At 37.6% G+C, this 20434-nt stretch overlaps 1 long non-coding RNA gene across 2 annotated transcripts in view; it reads left to right on the plus strand.

The window, feature by feature from the left end:
• LOC123582629 overlaps positions 1-20434 on the plus strand; it is a 49246-nt gene that overhangs the window by 10871 nt on the left and 17941 nt on the right. The window contains exons 2-3 of one of the 2 annotated variants that reach the window (XR_006704492.1): positions 10085-10193; positions 10430-10502. This is a non-coding gene — a long non-coding RNA (uncharacterized LOC123582629). Of the gene's footprint in view, positions 1-10084; positions 10194-10429; positions 10503-20434 lie in introns of those variants that run through there. The other variant, XR_006704491.1, reaches the window with a different exon arrangement.

The raw sequence follows: 20434 nt of genomic DNA on the forward strand, positions 1-20434 counted from the left end.
AGATACTTAGTTTCTATGACTTGATTATAATTGTACTAAGCCATGACGATGTAAAACCGAAGAAAACATTTTTTTTCCATACTCCTGGTCTATTCACAGATATAGTTAAGTAAGCCAAAAGGTAAAATATATTGTAAAGAAGTGGTTAACAATGTTTCGTTTTTGCAGTTACATCCCCTACTCCCATGCACCTTTGTTTTTTCCTTTTGTTGCAATCTGGTTCCTTCCGCTTATAGATCTGTCTGTGGGGACTGTTGACTAGTAAAGTCTGGGGCAGATACATACTTGAACAGAGCTATTCACATGTGGCCTAAAATCAGAAGGATCATCATCACCTGAAAACTGGCTAGAAAATTCAAGTTCTCAGACCCTCTCCCAGTGATATTCAAATAGATGATGAGGGCAAGGTGCCTTTTGGGTCTGGCTTCTTTCACTTAGCAAAATGCATTTAAAGTTCATCCTTTTTTTAAAATGTTGATTTATTTATTTATTTTGAGAAAGAGAAAAAGATAGAGAGTGAACCAGGAGGGGCAGAGAGAGGGAGACAGAGAATCCCAAGGAGGCTCTGCAGCTGTCAGCACAGAGCGCCGCAACGTGGGGCTCAAACTCGTGAACCAAGAGATCATGACCTGAGCCAAAACCAAGAGTCTGATGCTTAACTGATTGAGCCACCCAGGCACCCCAAGACTCATCCATATTCTTAAGTGCATCAGTAGCCCATTACTATTAATTGCTGAGCATTATTACATTTTATGACTATTTTGCAGTTTGTTTATCCATTACAAGTGAAAGGGTATCTTGCCTATTTATAGTTCCAGCAATTAGGAAAAAAAGCTGCCATAAACATTTGCATACAGGATTTTGGTGAGCAAAGTCTTTCAATTCACTTGAATAAACACCCAGGAGTGGGATTGCTTGGTTTTTTAATAAGTGTATGGTTTTATTTTATAACAAGCTGTTTTCCAAATTGGCGGTCTCATTTTGCATTTCCACCAGTGATGAATGAGATTTCTGGTGTCCTGCATCATTGCAAATATTTGGTATTGTCCTTGTTTGTTTTGCCCTTCTAATAGGTATTTAGTGGTATGTCATTATGGTCTTAATTTTTCATTTCCCTAATGAAAAATATTGTCAACATGGTCAAATAAGCTTCTTGTCATATACTTATTTGCCAACTTTATATTTTATTTGGTGAAGTGTTTACTCAGATATTTTGCCCAATTTTCAAAATTGTATGCTTTAGCTTTTTATTGTTGAATTTTAAGAGTTCTTTGTATATTCTAGATGCAAGTCCTTTGTCATATATGAGGCTTTTAAAATATTTACTTTTAGTTTTTAGATTGTCTTGCCATTATTTTAATGATACATTTCCCAGAGCTATGACATAATTGTGACAGAGTTCAGTTTTTCAGTTTTTTCTTTTATGGATTATGCTTTTGTTATTGTATCAAATTTCTTCTATGTTTTCTTTTGGAAGTTTTATCATTTAAGTGTTATGTTTAGGTCTATGACCCACTTGTATAAAGTGCAATGTATCTGTCACTTTATTTTTTGTATGTGAATGTCTGGTTTCCCAGCACCATTTATTGAGAAGACAGTCCTTTGTCCATTGAGTTGCTTTAGCATCTCTGTCAAAAATTACTTAATTAGCATTGGGCTAATAACAGAGTATGAAGCCTGCTTGGGATTCTCTCTCTCCCTCTCTCTACCCCTCCTCCACTCATGCTATCTCTCTCTCTCAAAAGTAAATAAATAAAACTTTAAAAAATCACTTAATTACATTTGGACTCTGTCTTCTGTTCCATTGATTCACATATATCCTTCTTTATAAACCTGGATTGTCTGAATCTTTGTACTTAGTTATTGTTCAGATTATTTGGGCCACTCTAATTTCTTTGAGTTTTCATATGAATTTTAGAATTAGCTTGTCAATATCTAATACAGTTTACTGAGATTTTGTTTAAGGCTGTGATACATTTATAGATTGTGTGGTGAAGAATTAACATCTTTAAAAAAATATTTATTTATTTATTTTGAGAGAGAATGTGATCAGGGGTGGGTCAGAGAGAGAGGAAGAGAGAGAGGATCCCAACCAAGCTCCATGCTGGTTTGAACCCACAAGCCTGAGATCATGACCTGAGTCAGTCGCTTAACTGACTGAGCCAAACAGGGGCCTCATGCATAATTAATGTCTTAAAAAATGGAATATTGTAATCCATAAACATGATATGTCCCTTCATTTAGAACTAAAAAAAAAAAAAAAAACCACAAACAAAAACCTTTATTTTCTTTTATCAGTGTTTTGCAGTTTTCAGCATATAGATCCTGCACTTTTTCTGTTTGATTTGTACCTGTGTGTTTTTTTCTGTATGTGTGCTTATGTGCATGCAGTGGAAATGACTACTAGAAATGCCTGTTTTTTTATTTTATTTTTTTATTTTTTTATCATTTCAAGTCCCGATTGTCATTGCTGCCACAGATTTACTTAGGAATACAGACAACTTTTGTATTTTGATCATGTATAAAGATGAACTTGCTAAACTATTAGTTATAAACTGATTTTGTAGATTCTTTTGAATTTTCTATGTAAACCATGTTGCCTGGGAATTGAGATTTTTTTTTTTTTCTTCTTCTTCTCTTCCCACTCCCCTGATTCATTGGTTGTGACTATCAGGACAAGGTTGTTCCCGATGCTGAAGAGTGGGTGGAGATATTGCCTCCTTTATCATTAAGCATGATTAAGCTGTAGGGTTTCTTCTGTGAATACTATTTATCAGGTTAAGAAGATTTGGTTTAATTACATTTGCTTAGAGTTTTCATCAATAAATGGATATTGAATTTTAATGCTTTTTCTGTAACAATTGAGAAGATCATATGGTTTTTCCAGTTAGTCTGTTAATCTAGTGAATTATATTGATTGATTTTCAAATATTGTGCCAGTCTTGCATTCTGGCATGAGCCCTACGTGGCAGTGATATATTATCCTTTTTATATATTCTGTATTCAATTTCCTAATAACACTTTATTGAAGATTTTTACATCTATGATCATGTGGGATTTTGGTCTTTTGTTTTTCTTCTTGTTATTTTTGTGTCCAGTTTTGGGATTAGGGTAATATTAGCCTTATAAAATAGGTTGGGAGGTGTTTTCTATATTCTAGAAAAGATTATGTAGAATGTATACTGTCTCTTTCTTGAATGCTTGGAAGAATTTGTTAGTGAATTCATATGGACCTGAAGTTTTCGTTTTTTGTTTTTTGTTTTTTTTTTTCTTTAGGAAGAGAAGCACATATTTAACTGAAAATTCAATTAGAAAATAGATATAGAACTATTCATATTATTTTTTTAGTAAGTTTTGATAAATTTTTGTCTTTGAAGAATTAGTACATTTTGTCTTATTTATTGAATTTAGGGCCATAGAATTTATTAAGTTTATTGAACTTAAGGCCTGTTTATCCTGTTAATATCTATGAAGTCAGTATATATGTCCAGTTTTTCATTTCTAATATTGGAAGTGTGTTTTTCTCTTTTTTTCCCCTGTCAGACTGGCTAGAGTTTTATCAATTTTTAAAATTTTTTAAAGAAGCAGCTTTTAGTTTCATTGCTTTTCTACATTTATGTTTTCACTTTTACTGATTTCTGCTCACATATTTTTATAATTTGTTTCATTCTGCAAGCTTTTGGATTTTTTTTTTTTTGCCCAGTAGTTTCTTAAGGTATGTATTTAGATAATTGTTTTGAGAACTTTCTTAATTTCTATCATGTTAATTTAATACTATAAATTTCCATCTAAGTAGTGTTTAAAGGATACCCCACAAATTTTGACATGTTGTGTTTTCATTTTTCTTTATTTAAAAAAATATTCCCTTAAGACTTCATCTTTTTTTCTTGAGTTATTTTAAATATTTGAAAGTTTTTAAGATACTTTCACTGATTTCTAGCTTAATTTTATTATGATATGACACTTTATATAATTTCTATTCTTTTAATTTTTGTTTGGTATCCCAAAATATGGTCCATCTTGGTGAAATGAATTGTGTACATTTGAGAAGAGTGTTTTCTGCCATTGGCATGTGGAATAATATATACTAGGTTAATGGTATTTGTATAACCACCCAGAAGAATCAACCCTCCAGTTCTCTTGTCCACCCATTCTTAAGGAAATTACTCCTGCCTCTAGGGGTTTACAAGTCTTGCTTATGCCATCAACTCTGGTGGAGTGTGTGGGTTTTCCTGGTCTCCTAGTGTTCTGCTTGGCCTCTTACCAGAAGAGCTTTCTTTCTTCTTCACCCAGCAAAGTCTAACCTTTTCCACTGAGAAACGTAGCTTCCTATCATGATCCTGTGTACATATTATTTACATTTTAGTCATTTAGTCATTCAACAAATATTATATGACTACTGTATGCCAGGTCATGAATATGGTGATGAGAAAAAGAGAAGGAAAAACTCCTGGCCTCAAAGAATGTTTGTGTTTTGTGGTTCAATTTCATCATCCTAAGCTTCTAAGGTAGTCAGATGAAATATCCACAATTGGCCCATCTTCCTGCTCCATTTCCCAGAGTTATGATGACAGTGATTAGAGGAATCTGGTTGTTATTTTCAAGCACTCTTTATTGTTATATGCAAATAATCTTGTTTTAGGGAATGACTGGGGGATGAAGGTTTTTGACTACTGTCTCTATGCTGAGCTCTGTGAGATAGCTGGTTCAGAACCATTTCTTTGTTTGATACAGTCTTGTGGTACCTGTGAACCAAAGTTCTGCTGGCCACCAGAGTCAGGAGCTTAAGAGGTGTAAGCTGCCAAAACTAGGCACCAGACGTGCTCACAAGCTCTCTTTGAGGAGACTTCAGTGATCTGGAGCTGAGCAGAGGGAAAACACAAAAATGATACATGTTAGCCTCATCAGTCTCTGGAAAGAATTGCAACAGGCCCCTTAATATGTATTAAATTAGAACAGTGAGTCCTCTCAACATCACTCATCATCAGGGAAATACAAATCAAAACCACAATGAGATACTACCTCACACCTGTCAGAATGGCTAACATTAACAACTCAGGCAACAACAGATGTTGGTGAGGATGCGGAGAAAGAGGATCACTTTTGCATTGTTGGTGGGAATGCAAGCTGGTGCAGCCACTCTGGAAAACAGTGTGGAGGTTCCTCAAAAAACTAAAAATAGAACTACACTACGACCCAGCAATTGCACTACTAGACATTTACCCATGGGATACAGGTGTGCTGTTTTGAAGGACTACCAATAATAGCCAAAGTATGGAAAGAGCCCAAATGTCCATCGATGGATGAATGGATAAAGAAGATGTGGTATATATATATATATATATATATATATATATATATATATACACATATATATATATATACACACACACACAAAACGGAGTATTACTCAGCATTCATAAAGAATGAAATCTTGCCAACTACATGGATGGAGCTGGAGGGTATTATGCTAAGTGAAATAAGTCAGTCATAGAAAGACAAAAATCATATGATTTCACTCATATGCAGACTTTAAGAGACAAAACAGATGAACATAAGGGAAGGGAAATAAAAATAATATAAAAACAGGGAGAGGGACAAAACAGAAGAGACTCATAAATATGGAGAACAAACTGAGCATTACTGGAGGGGTTGTTGGAGGGGGGATGGACTAAATGGGTAAAGAGCATTAAGGAATCTACTCCTGAAATCATTTTTGCACTATATGCCTACTAATTTGGATGTAAATTTAAAATAAAATTAAATTAAAATTAAAATGCCATCACTAATTAAAAAAAAAATCAGAACGGTGAGTCCTCAATAACCCATAAGAACTATTTCTATGTTGTAGTCAATGGGTCTCATGGACACAAGCTCCATTGGCTTTCAGACCCAGATGTTTTGGGGTTTTATCCTTCAGGTGGCAGTCTTAAAAGTTGGGGTGCTGGATTTGGGGTCTAAATCCTTTGCTATTTGGGGAGAAGCTGGGAGTTGAGATTTCCCTTCCTATCATAGAGAAAATCCCCAGGGTGGGGCTGTGGTGAGATTGTGTCTACCTCTCCTATCCAGTTCGATGTGTTTTGTTTTTTTTTTTTCTTGTTCACCAGATGTGTAGGGGTCACTCAGCTAGTTTCTAGATTTCTTTCAGAGGGTATTCTTCTGTATGTAGTTGTAGTTTCAATGGTCAGAGGGAAGAAATGAGTGCAGGAGCCTCCTACATCTCCATCTTGAACCAAAACTTCATTAAATTTCTATTGAATCAAAGCACTCTTTAATTAGGTAGACTGCATACTTAGTTATGTAGTTTTATTGTGGCTGTCAAAATATGGAATATCAATATGGCTGTGCTTCAGCTATACTGTTGTTGTGAAAACACTATTCCTTTCTGTGATTTATAGTCTCCATCATCAACAGCCCAAATATCACCACCTACCCTACTCTGCTACTTTAGATCCTCTCAGTCCCTCTGCCTCTAGCTTCCTTCTGCATTATTCCAGCTTCACTGGAACAATGAGGCAGCCAGCTCCATGTAGGCATAACCCAATAGCACCTTGCCTCCTGCCTTACTCGTCACTTTTCATCACCCGCCATAGGTTTGCTTATTGGTATTGAGGCATAAGATTCCATAGGATATGCTTTGTACCCACGTCTGTGCAACTGGAAATGCAGGAATACCAAAATACTATAAGGATGATCTTCCAACCAGTAGGAGGTGAAGATCAGTCAATATATTCTTCTTCTTTACTTTCCCTGTTTCAGCTGCTCTGAGAGGTAGGCAATCACATTGCCTTTCAGGAGATGAACCCACAAGGTTGCATGGACCAGGTGGCTGGTTGTCTCTCCTTCCTTGTCTTGCTGCTTTTGTGCTCACTCATACTTCCCTGGAATTCTACTATCTAGGTAGTAATGCCTAACTTTTGCCTCAGGCTTTGCTTTGATGTCATTCTTCTCTTAACAAATATAAACTTGTAAAGGTGAGATGACACGAAAGGCAAAGCTTGTAAGGAAAGATTAAACAAAATGTCTCAGTCAGAAGCATCCCATATATGATCTCTACTCTTCTAGCATTTGTCACTCAGAAAGCACTATTTCATTCTTAAACAGTCCTTGTAGGAAGAATCTCAAGGAAACCAAGATGTGAAATGTACCTTATGGGAATGGAGCCCAAGTATTTTAGCTTTTATCACTGACAGAGCAGTGGAAGGCAATGTTTTAAAATAAAATGTATTCAATAAAGGAACTAGTTATGCCAAGATGAGTAAGTTCTACAGATCTGCTGTACAATGTGCCTGTAGTTGACAATCCTGTGTTGCACACTTACAAATTGGTGATGAAGGTAATCTCACATTAAGTGCTCTTACAACTCCCCACACACATAAGCAAACACAAAGGGGCACAGAGATACTTTTTGGAGGTGATGGATATGTTTATTACCTTGATTGTGATGATGGTTCCATGCATATGCATATGTCCAAACTCATTAAATTGTATACATTAAATATATGCATCTTTCAGTATATCAATTATACCTCAATAAATCTGTTAAAAAATAATAGTAGGGGAACTGAATTCTGGAAGAGGGGATAAATGGTAACTCTGTGCAGTATCTGCTTAGTTTTTCTATGAACCTAAAACTGCCTAATGAAATAAGTCTGCTGATTAAAAAAATAAAAGCCAATTGTCCAAGTAGATGTAAGTGAAAAGTTAAGTCAGAAGCAGACAGTCAAAAGGTGAGAACACATAGCCTAGATTAGAAATGAAAATGCGAGAATCTGAGCTTCCTAGGGACCAGTTCCAAACACAGAAGAGTGATAATAACGTTCAGTCAAAAAAGCGTGAAGACTGGGAGAAAAAAACTGCAGGGCTGAATACTAGAAAAATAGCACAAAAATAGCACAGAAAATGGAAAGAAAAGCCTCTTGCAAGCCTGTTGCTTTTTAATCTCAGAGGAAAAGTTCATAGTAGAAATATAGAAGGTGGGGGGTGGAGGGGCTCCAAACACCTGTTCTTTAAAAAGTCCTTCCATCTCAGAGCCACTTTTGAAATGCAATCTAGATCTCATTTTGTCATACACCTGGCTTTCATGTTATCCTCTGATACCTGGTTCTGTGTATGGCAAACAAGATCTACTGAGTCCTGCCTGGAAGAAATCAGAGGCAAATGTAAGTTTGCTGTTTTTCTGTAGACAAAAACATGTGCAATATTTGTCCTGTTGCACATGAAATGTCAGCAGGGTAGGAAAGGGTGTTTGAAACTCCCAGCACAACCTCTGATATCATGGAATGCCTTCTAACTTTTGGCCTATTTCAAGCATTGAATTGAACACAAATTATTCAAAGAATGATATGGGTCAACTGAAAGTGATTGTTCTAAATATAACACTATTGCACATAATAGAAAATGTAGAGGAAAGTAGCAATTATTTACTGAGTACTAATTATTTTCCAGGACTCACTCTGCCAAATGCATTTTGCATCAATCCTGAGAAGTATACACTACCGTTAATCCTTTTTAAACATGAGGAAACAGACTTTGAGAAACTAATCCCTTGCTTTCACAAAAAGAGTACAGAAAGCAGAGATGTGACATATGGCATCTATATTCCATGTGTCAGTCAGTAATGGTACCAATAGCCACTGCTGAAGGAAACCCATTGTGTGCTATGGTTTACAGGTACTATTTTTTTCAAGTTTATTTATTTGTTTTTAGAGGGGGAGAGAGAAAGCACGAGCAAGCATGGGGTAGGGGCAGAGAGAGAGAGGGAGAGAGAATCCAAAGCAGGCTCCACTGTCAACACAGAACCAGACAAAGGGTTTAAATCCATAAACTGTGAGATCATGACCTGAGCTGAAATCAAGTGTTGGACATTTAACCAATTGAACCACCCAGGTGCCCCTACAGATACTATTTTTAATTCACACAGAATTTTGAAAAAAATGGTGGTTATTGTTACTTTACTGATAAAAAATCTGAGTCTCACCAGGCTGAATAGCTTAATCAAGGTGACACAGTAAGTAAGGAGAAAAGTCAGAATCTGAACACAAGTTAACTAGACTTAAGAATGTATGATGTCAACCTTAAAAATAAAACTGCCACTGGGACACCTGAGTGGCTCAGTGGGTTAGGCATCTGACTTCAGCTCAAGTCATGATCTTGCAGTCCACGAATTCGAGCCCCGCGTTGGGCTCTGTTGCTGACAGCTCAAAGCCTAGAGCCTGCTTCAGGTTCTGTCTTTCTCTCTCTCTGCCCCTCCCTCACTCACAATCTCTCAAAAATGAACAAATGTTAAAAAAAAATAAAACTTCCAGTTATTTTAGTAGCAAAAGATAGGTTTATTTGAGAAAAGCAGAAAATTACAATCCATGGCTAGCAAGTCACAGCAAAATCATAAGTCAGTCCAACAACAACAACAAAAAAAGAGGAACATTATTTTATAGAGAAAGAGGAAGTTGAGAGGAGTTGTTTTGAGGGAAAGTCCTTTGGAGAAAAGCAAGAGTTCCAGGTGGTGAAGGTTTCTCATTGGCTAAGTTGCAGGGGTAAATTCTTGTAGAAGATGCAAAGTACTTTCCCTGGGTGGCCTATAATTGATCATTCTTTCCTGTTAAGGAATCTTCTGTTGAGTCTGTAATTGACAATTCTTCTTGTGATTAGCATTGGATGGTATGGCTCCCCCTAGCAGTCTTCCTGTCTAGCATCCTGAATCTACTTTTTTGGTTTCTCTTTATTCATTTTCACAGCTGGAGTCTTATTTATTTGTTTTGTTTTATTTTTAATACGCTGCTATCATTATAAAATAAATATATATGAATGATATATGAAGCTTTCCATGTAACACTGGGTCCATTGTGGATGCTCAAAACATATGGGTCTTATTTCTGCATGGTCTCAGACAAGTTGGTGGTTGAAAACTAGTACTCTGTCTAGAGTTAGCCAAAACAACAATAACAGCAGCCAGGGTCATTAAACAGTAAGCACAGTGAATCTACCATTCCTTGTCAGTTTGTCTTTCAGAGTTCTAACAAGGTAAACCTAATCAGTATAAGTCACTCCCTTTTTTTTTTTTTTTTTTTTTTTTGCATACCAGAAAGCAAATGTCTGCAGAAGAGTATTTGGGAATCAGTAAAGCAACTATGGTTTCCTGAGAGACAGATCCCAGAAAGAAACAGCTCCAGGAAACCAGGAATCCACCATTGGTGAGTCACCATCCAGTTACACTGCACCTACTGACTACTTGTGTTATGTATATTAACAGCAGATTAGAACCCCAGAGTCATGATTTGTCTGTGTGTACCCCCAGAAGGAATCTCAAAGGTCATCTATCTTACCCACCCCCCCTCAATTGTCCAGATAAGAAGATTAAGACTCTGAAAGGTAAAATGTCTCAATAAGTTCACGTGTTTTGAATTCCTCTTGTCCTATGTTATGCCAGATTTTCAGCCTCAAGTCCAGGGACTGACCTACACTGAAGGTTCAGCAGGCTGGATGGAGGACTGCCCTGAGGTCTGTGGTGACTGAAATCAAGCTACAGTGTGTAGAGTAGCGTTGGTTTGAGAAAGGTCTGCTTCCCTGCCAGAACACTTTCCTCCTTGTTAAGTGGAGCAAGTATTCCTCTACTTTTTCTTGGGGAATACTCCTGCACTCAATTTGTAGCAAAAGAGAGGGAGTAAGTTACTTCATGTTAGTATAACCAATCTTCCCATACATAATCAGAGACAGAATCTCAGGAACTAATATTAAGAGAACTGCCTTTTTAAAATTATCATTATTTGAAGTATAGTTTGCACACAATGTTACATTAGTTTCGGGTATCCAATATAGTGATCCAACAACTCTATACTAATGCTATCTATACTCACCACAAGTATAGCTACCATCTATCACCATATAATGCAACCACAATACCATTGATTAAATTTCCAAGGAACATATCTTGTATTGAAGACAGTAGCCTAGTACTTAATTTACCTAATTTTATTTTATCTTTCTAATGACACTGTGTAAGGTAGTAATTATCTCTGTACTACAGGGGTAGAAACAGAGGCTCACAGAAGTCCAGATATTTTTTCCCTGTTAGAAAGTGGATGAACAATGGTATGTGTGATTCCAAATCCCAGACATCCTGAGAAGTGTTTAGTTAGAATAATAGCCTCATGTTGAAGCAACCCAAAGAATAAGTAAAATTATTTTTCCAAGTATGTGATTTACAGCCACAGCAGTTGAAGATTTTCTTTCTTTCTTTTTTCCTTTAATTAGAGGACTGATATTAGTAAAATTACAAAATGAAAACCCAAGCTGGTAAGTCTGTGGACAAATGGACACTAAGGCCACATTTATATATCTAGAATCAACATTTAGAGAGGGTAGATTAATAAAGCAAACAGAGTGATGGCGATTACCCTGGTAACATAATCTCCATTGAGCCTTGCTTGAGGAGAAAATGAAAAGCTCCAACATCTGTCAGGTTCAACCAGAGTTCATTGAAGATAGAAAGTGTTACATGCTTTGCTTTCTCTCTTTTTTTTTTTTTCCTTAAAAATCAAAGGTGGCAGAATTAACACAGATGATCTAGCGTCTGGAGGACAGTGGTTCAAAGCTTTCATTAGAGTCCTGGTTACTGAGTAGAATGAACCAGTGGCACCAACACAGTCTTTGGGGCTCAACTCAAGATTCTTTCCATGAAAAAAAAACCATTACCAGAAATTATAACATTTCTCTAAACGAAATTTAGCCACCAATTTCAGGCTCACTTTGAAAGGAAATATTATCATAGGAGTTGGCTTTAGTATTGGGCCATTTGTTTTTTAAGTTGCTCTTCTTGTCTAAGCAGAGGAAGAGGTATTTGCCATAAAAGTCAGTTTTTCTTATCCTCTTGGGCATAAAAGTTTAAGCAAACCCCCTCACATGAAAAGAATAGCAGGTGTATCCTGGTGTATCCTCCCACCCCACACTCACTCACTTTTTACCCTGCCAACATCTATCCATTTGGTAACATCTTGTCATACTTTTTTTTTTAAGTTAATTTACAAGTTAATTAACATACAGTGTAGTCTTGGTTTCAGGAGTAGAATCCAGTGATTCATCTCTTACATATGACACTCAGTATTCATCCCCAAAAGTGCCCTCTTTAATACCCCTTTCCCATTTAACCCACCCCTTTACTTTTGTTTTTAGTTGAAATATATTTGACACATAACATTGTGTAAATTTAAGGTGTACAACATCTTAATTTGATACATTTATATATTGTAATGTGATTGAGACTGTAGCCATAATTAACACCTACCATATTAATTATCATTTTTTAATGGTTGGAAGAATTAAATTATAGTCTCTCAGCAAGTTTGATGATTATAATACAAGACTGTGCATTAAGTCTCTAGGGCTTATTTAGTACTTGTTGCAAGTTTGCACCCTTCAACGTCTGTCCTACCCTCCCCCCATATCTTAATAACCACCATTTTCCTTTGTCTGTTTTTACATATTTACCTTTTTAAAATTCCACATACAAGTGATATTATTCAGTACTTATCTTTTTCTTTCTGACTTACCTCACTTAACATAATGTCCTCATGTTCTATACATGTTATCACAAACAGCAGGATGTCCTTTCTTTTCATGGCTGAATAATATTTCATTTGGTCAACAGGTACATGAAAAGATGTTCAACATCAGTAATCATCAGGAATATTCAGATCAAAACCACAATGATGTATTACTTCATACCTGTTAGAATGGCTATCATCAAGAAGATAAGGGATAATAAGTGCTGGCCAGGATGTGGAGAAAAGGGAACACTTGTGCACTGTTGATGGGAAGGTAAATTGGTTCAGCTACTATGGAAAACAGTATGAAAGTGCTTCAAAAAGTTAAAAATAGGTCTATCATATTGCCATACTTCTTAAAGGCATGTAGACACATGAATGTACCCAATACAAATAGTATTTTGTGCTGTTTGCTATTTTATATATCATTTTGCAGGGGTTTATTTTCACTAAACTAGTATGTTTTGGGGGGTTGTTCATTCTATAAAAATCTTCCTTATCATGCACAACTGCTATAGCATATTCTCTAGTATGCCTTATCCATTCAATAAGTGATAGTATTTTACAACTTTTTTTTTTTTTATTTTTCACAAACAAGATGCTAAAAACACCCTGGGACAAGCCTACTTGTTTGTCTGGGTTTCCCTACAATTGTGTTCTACTGATTCACACTGCATCATATCTATCCTGCCCTTGTCATGTCTCCGAGCAAGCAAAGCACATTCCCTGTCCCATTATTGGCTTTGGACCTGTGAGCACCACATCAGAAGGGACACTCTGCTTCAGATGGTGTGGTTCAGCTCCACCTGTTGCTCTTTATCCCTTTGCCTCAGGAACAGCATATCTGAGATAAGGGCTGCTTTCTTCCATCTATGACTCCATAATGGGAGCACATGCAGAGAAGACCAGAGCTGACCCACATTCCCAAGTGGTGGTAACAGAGAAAGAGAGACTTCTTATTATACCACTCTGGGATATTAGGGACATTCAATACCATTGCAAAAGCTGAATAGTGGAACTAAATTCTAACAAGTAGAATGGTTGAGTCATAAGTTTAAGTCCATTCTACAAATATTTTGAAGTAAAAGATTTTTGATCTACTGTTCCAGATTCTGGGGTTCATAGCAGTGTATAGCAGTGAAGAAAATCACATTCCTACTGGCAGGGTGCTTATGTTCTGCACATGTTATAAATTTTTAAAGTTTTAATAAATGCCATTAAATTGCCTTCCTCTAATATATAGTTATAAATAGAGAGGACATTTAGGGTGCTTTGTCTTTCCAGATTGCTTCTCCTCTATTCCCTAACCTGCAACGAAGTGCTTTCATTCTAAGCATGAGCTCAGCAAAGCTGGCTGTACAACTAACCCTCACCTTATAGACCCTGGAAGCCAGTCTGGCTGTGGATATTCTACCTGGTAATATCATCTTTAACCTTACTTTTTAGTTTTCAGCATGAAGGCATGCTTTATCTTTACTCATACAATAAGCACAAATGAGATTATGGAAACTCATGGTTTACAATGTCTTGAAATCTTAGGCCTTTCTGTGGTTGCATGGCCATGATAGGCCATAGAACTGACAGAACTCAGTGCAGTGGAGTGAATGGAGAGGTCAGAGAGAGAACAGCTAGTGCTGTAGGGCAGGTTTAGCAAACCGGGGTCTAGGGGCCATGTCCCAGGGAAAGGAACAGGAAGAACAACCTGACTCCAGAGTTCAGCCTGACCAGGCAAAGATGCATCTCAGAGGTCCACAATATCCTTATTGCCATTTTCCTGAAGTCCTGGAAACTGTGGATGAGCCCTGGCCCCTGCATGTCCTCTAAGTCATATACTTCTTACCAGACTCTTCTGCTCTTTTCAACATCCAGTGTCCTACCAAAGTCTTGGCCCTTTTCTGAAGTACTTAAGGAGGCTCCTGATATCCTGTTGTACAACTCTTGTCAAAATGCGTTTTAGAGAAACTGAGGCCAGCTTCTCCTATTAAAGTAGGCATTGGTTCTTCAGAACTTCTATCCTGGTTAGATGCTTTTTAGTCCGGCCTATCTTCTCTTCTCCCTGTGCTGTCTGCCTCTGCTGTGCTGTATCTCTTGGAGCTCTTCAGCCTCTATTCTAGCAACTCTTTTGAGCTCCTGTCTTCTGCAAACCTGGTTTATCCACATAGTCTGTGTCACTGAGGCTTCATGTTACCTTCCCAGCCAAGTGCACAGGATTATAGCAATATACTCCTATGCTCTTGAATTGCCTGGGTATCATTTTTCAGAAAAATTCCTGAAGAAATCTTGATTTTGAATCGCACTCTGAATATAGAAAGAACACACTTTCCAGAAGTCATGCATGACCACACAGTAACAGCAGCAAATGTATATTTAAGGCTCAATTTTTGTGTGTACTATTCTAAGAATTTTACATATATTAATCTTCACACAATGCTATGGAGTAGCTCACCTTTTTAAAGGTGAGAAAATTGAAGCACAGAGAAGAAAAGTGCCTCACTCAATATCACACATTTAGAGGCATCATTGAAAGGAGACTCTGGGGCACTTGGGTGGCTCAGTCAGTTGAGCCTATGACTTCGGCTCAGGTCATGATTTCCCAGCGCATGAGTTCGAGCCCTGCGTTGGGCTGTGTGCTGACAGCTTAGAGCCCAGAGATTGCTTCAGATTCTGTGTCCCCCTCTCTCTCTCTGTCCCACCCCTGCTTGTGCTCTGTCTCTCTCTGTCTTTCAAAAATTCATAAACATCAAAAAAATTGTTTTTAATTAAAAAAATTAAAAAAAAAGAAAGGAGACTCAGAATATTCCCAGGTTATATAGTTCTGGAGACAGGAGAAGTAATTTCTTCCCACCAATAAAGGAATTTCCTGATCAGCATCATTGGAGATTACTTGAATATTTCAAAGGCTTATGAGTGCAAGTTTTTTGCTACATTACCATATGTACCAAGTATATTTTTTTGGATGAGTAGTTTGAATAAAGTTTACTCTCAATTTGAAAAAAGATAATCTCAATCCAAAGTCTGTGCTTAACATTGCCTTTAAATAAAATATTAAAGTGGCAAATACTATAGTGGTGACTATTAAGGGAGAAAAATCAGCAGAATTTGCTAATTCTTTGTTTGTAAGGAGTGAAGGGGGGGGGCAATAAAAATGACTCCCAAGTTTCTGGTTTACATTGAACATCTTGGTACTTGCAAGAGAATCAAAAGTCAGAGTCACAGGCTTTTGGGGCAATAGGCTGGGTGCTAAATTTAGGACTGTCAGATGGACAGTGCTCTCAGGATTGTCAGCTGGACCACAGTTATTTGTGTCCCGGAAAGTCAGACTCCAGTTTGCATCTGGGCCCCAGCCCTACTCCTCTGTCTGTAACCTGTGAAAGTTATTTCATATTGGGACCATTATTTTCTCACTGATGATGTGGAGTGATGGTAATTCCTGTTTCATGGAATCATTTGATATAGGCCTTTAAACTGTAGATAATAATATAGGCCTGAACATTCTTGTGTAAACCCCACATGGAAACAGGCATGGTGGCAGCAGCCTCCCAGTCAGCTTTCCCTGTCACCAGAGAATCCCCAAAAGCCATTGATGGGTATACCCCTTTCAGAGAGGTGGGAAGTCCACTAAGTAAGAGGTTGGTATCACTCCTTACCTCTGGATCTTTCGTAAGATAAATGTTTTAGATTTTACTTGGTTTTGGATAAACCAATTCATCCAATATATATCAGTCTTACAAACTAAGTAACAGCAGAATAACTTAGTGGCAAATGCCAACTCACCTATGGCCTAGAATTTCAGAAATAATTTCTGAAGCTGGAAAAGGGGTTTTGTGTTTCTTGAGAGTGCTGCTGTTACTACCTGAAACACCAATTGCCATGGAGGTGGGGTTGGGGGGCAACATACTGATTCAGAGCACATGCCTGAAATGGGTTGGTGGAGTAGACAAAATAAGTACTGACTTGTTTCAGAATCAAACAGCCACTATCGAGTGGAACTATTTTTTTAACATTTATTTATTTTTCAGAGAGAGAGAGACTGGGGGACTGAGGATCTGATGTGGGGCTCAGAGCAGAGCCTGATGTCAGCGCAGAGCCCAATGTGGGGCTCAAACTCACGAACCTTGAGATGATATCCTGAGCTGAAATCAAGAGATGGCTGCTTACCAGACTGAGCCACCCAGGCACCCTAGAGAAATTATTTTTATAAACACATCTTAGTTCTGAGATTGGAATATCTAACAGCCTGCTTAACTATTTTTAAGTGTTTAAAATAGATCAGATTCTAAGTTTGAATTAGTTTATACTTCATCAGGTGGACTATTCACAATAAGAGATGGTTTATTGATTCAACTCCACAGAACATAAAGCAAGATGAAAAATGAGGCCATGATTGAACACCATGTACAATGACAAAGAGAATATCATCTTTTCTGAGCATGCTGTCTCTTTATTTGACAATGTTGGAAAAACTATTAGACAAAAAGAGAAATGAAAATTGTGGTATCCACGACACATTCAACTGGGGTCATTTAAGCCATGTATGTAAAATGATGGCTTGGAAAGGGAATGGCGGAATACCCCATTTAGCTATAGACTTGCTCTGACACCCAGAAAAGTGAAGCACTGCTAACAGTGTAGTGCTGTGGGGTTAGTACCTAGATCTCCTGATTCATGACCTTCTTGATTTCTAGTAACCAGGTTTTATTTTTATTTTTTTAAATTTTTTAACGTTTATTTATTTTTGAGACAGAGAGAGACAGAGCATGAACAGGGGAGGGTCAGAGACAGAGGGAGACACAGAATCTGAAACAGGCTCCAGGCTCTGAGCTGTCAGCACAGAGCCCGACGCGGAGCTCCAACTCAAACCGTGAGATCATGACCTGAGCCGGAGTCAGAAGCTTACCCGACTGAGCCACCCAGGCGCCCCAACCAGGTTTTATTTTTATTTACTTCTTGTCTTCTTGCTCAATGCCCAACTTCTCTGTTGAGCATCCCTTGGCCTTTCTGGCCTGACGAAGTATTTCCCCACTCTGACTTCCATGCTTCCACTTTCTGACAGCTTCAGGTAATGATACTGCTCTGCCTTCTATCATTTCTCCTCTGCCCAAGGCTGAAAATGTGTTTCAACCTTTTGTTGCTGTGTCACTTTATGGACTACAAACAATGGCCCTATACACAAAAGTTTACAGAAATCCAAGATTGCTTTCTCCCTTTTCATGCTTTTCCCTCTTGGGTCCAACCTGATGACCCATGGAGGAAAGTAGAGATTATTTCCTTTATAAGATTGCTACTGTTTCTTAGAGACATTGTGGGAAGGAGTAAAAATACTTGATTTACTCTGGAATGTAGGTAGTTGCACTTGTTTTGAGAATTAAAAGATCTTTCCCATTGTTCATGGGAAAAACTGTAGCATACAATGGCTGGATGTCATTCCACATCAATAAAACTGCAGGTGTTTACTCTTTTTGTTAAGAAAGTGAAATTTTCATAGGTACTAATTTTCTTGAGTTATTGTGTTTTATGATAAATCTACATTTAATTTTCAGTAGTGGAAAAGAGAAACAAAGTTTCAGACATAAAAGGATTTTGCACAATCCAATATGTGTTTAATTATAAGTATCAAGAACGATGAAAGCAAGGCATTGAGCAGTCAAGTGGCTGTGAAACTTAGTTACTATGGCAACAAGGGTGATTATAATGTTGTGGAGTTATGTGGCTGTTCTAGGTGGACCAGGAGAGTGTACAAAGGGAAAAGGGGAATTTGAAGGTGTGATGTCCACCAAAACATGCATAGACAAATCTGCAAATCTGTATGAGTGAGTAACATCTTTACTTTCTTTACTGCAGGGAAGATGTGAAAAACAAGTCCTGGTTCTATTAGTTGTAGAGTTGCAGTTCCATTTAATTAGTTAGTTACCTATTGTGGGAGGGATTTGTTGGTTGGTGATGACTTTTCCCCTGGTTTTATTGACATATAATTAACATATAACATTGCATTAGGCATGAAGCATGATGCGTGGATATATGTATATATTTCAAAATGATCATTGCTCACATAGTTGCAATTAGCAACTTTCAAATATACAATACAGTATTGTTAACTACAGTCACCATCCCAGAACTCATTTACATTCCAGAACTTATCTATCTTATAACAGGACATTTGTACCTTTGATCACCTTTACCCATTCCCCCTACCTCTCAACCTCATATCTGGCAACCAAACTGTTTTCTGTATCTGTAAGTTTCTTTTATAGTTAGATTTTGCATATAAGTGACATCATAAGGTATTTGTCTTTCTTTGACATATTTCACTTAACATAATGTCCTCAACTTCCATTCATGTTGCTGCAAATGCCAGGATGTCCTCCTTTTCCATGTTTGAATAGTATTCCATTGTATACATATATGACATTTTATTTGGTCATTCATCTCTAGATGGACACATGGGTTATTTCCACATCTAAGCTGTTAAATATAATGATGTAATGAACATGAGAGTGTACATATCTCTTTGAGATAATTATTTTGTTTCCTTCAGATACATACCTAGAAGTGAGATTGGTGGGTCATATGATAGTTTTATTTTTAATTTTTGAGGTATCTCCACACTGTGGCTGCACCAATTTACATCCTTATCCATAATGCACAAGACTTCTACTTCCACCTAAATATACAACCTTGCCAAGTCCCTTATATTAAGACCAGGGTACTGGTGGAGAAGATGAGGGTCTAAGATGAGGGATGGAGATTGTGCTGGACAGTTGCTATAGTGGCCTTCATGATGACTGCCTCCCAGTATTCACACTCTTATATAATCCACTACATTTGTGTGTGAGTAGGAACTGTGACTTGCTTCAAAACACTGGAAGATGGCAAAGGTGATGGGATCCATGTGATTACATTTCATAGGATGTAATTTGTCTTGCTAGGAGAATCTCTCTCACTCTCTGTGACTTTGCAGAAGTGAGCTGCCATATTGTGAGCTACCACATGGAGAGGACCATGTGGAATAGAGCTAAGGGTGGTCTCTAACATACAACCATAAAGAGACTGAGGCTTTTAGTGTGACAGCTATAAGAAATGCTGTCAACAACCACATGATCTTGGAACCAGATCCTTTCCTATTTGAGCCTCAGATGAGAGAGCAGCCCCTGCTGACATCTTGCTTGCAGCTTGTGAGACCCTGAGGCAGAGATGTTAGCAAATTGATGCCCACACTTCTGACATGAAAAACACATTAGATTTGTGTTGTTTTAAGCCAGTAGTTCTGCAGTAATCTGGTTATACAGCAATAAGTAACTAATGCAGGGGTTAGAATTTGCCCAAATAGAGATAGAGCTGAGCATTTTGACCCCACATTCCATGTGAACTTTCCTCCTGACCCTCCTCTCCCACCCTCAAGTAAAGGGACCTATTCTCTTCAGGAAAAAGTCTTTTCAATGACTGTATCTAAGGCAATTGCCTCAGAAGGAGATGTTATTTTTTATCAGCTCTCCCCATGGCATCCAGATCCATAGTGGGAATTAGATCCCAGGAAAGCCAGAGAACTAGTCATTTTTAGAAAGATAATACAAATACCAAAAAAGCTGCAAAAACTTACCAGTTTTTATCTGCAAGAGTCAGAGGAAACATGCATGAGAGTGAATTTTAAGAATATTATAACAAGGGCGCCTGGGTGGGTCAGTCGGTTGGGCGGCCGACTTTGGCTCGGGTCATGATCTCGCAGTCCGTGAGTTTGAGCCCCATGTCGGGCTCTGTGCTGGCAGCTCGGAGCCTGGAGCCTGTTTCGGATTCTGTGTCTCCTTCTCTCTGACCCTCCCCCGTTCATGCTTTGTCTCTCTCTGTCTCAAAAATAAATAAACGTTAAAAAATTTTAAAAAAAGAATATTATAACA

This window comes from Leopardus geoffroyi, chromosome B3 (genome assembly GCF_018350155.1).
Source record: "Leopardus geoffroyi isolate Oge1 chromosome B3, O.geoffroyi_Oge1_pat1.0, whole genome shotgun sequence".
In the NCBI taxonomy this organism is placed as follows: Eukaryota; Metazoa; Chordata; class Mammalia; order Carnivora; family Felidae; genus Leopardus; species Leopardus geoffroyi.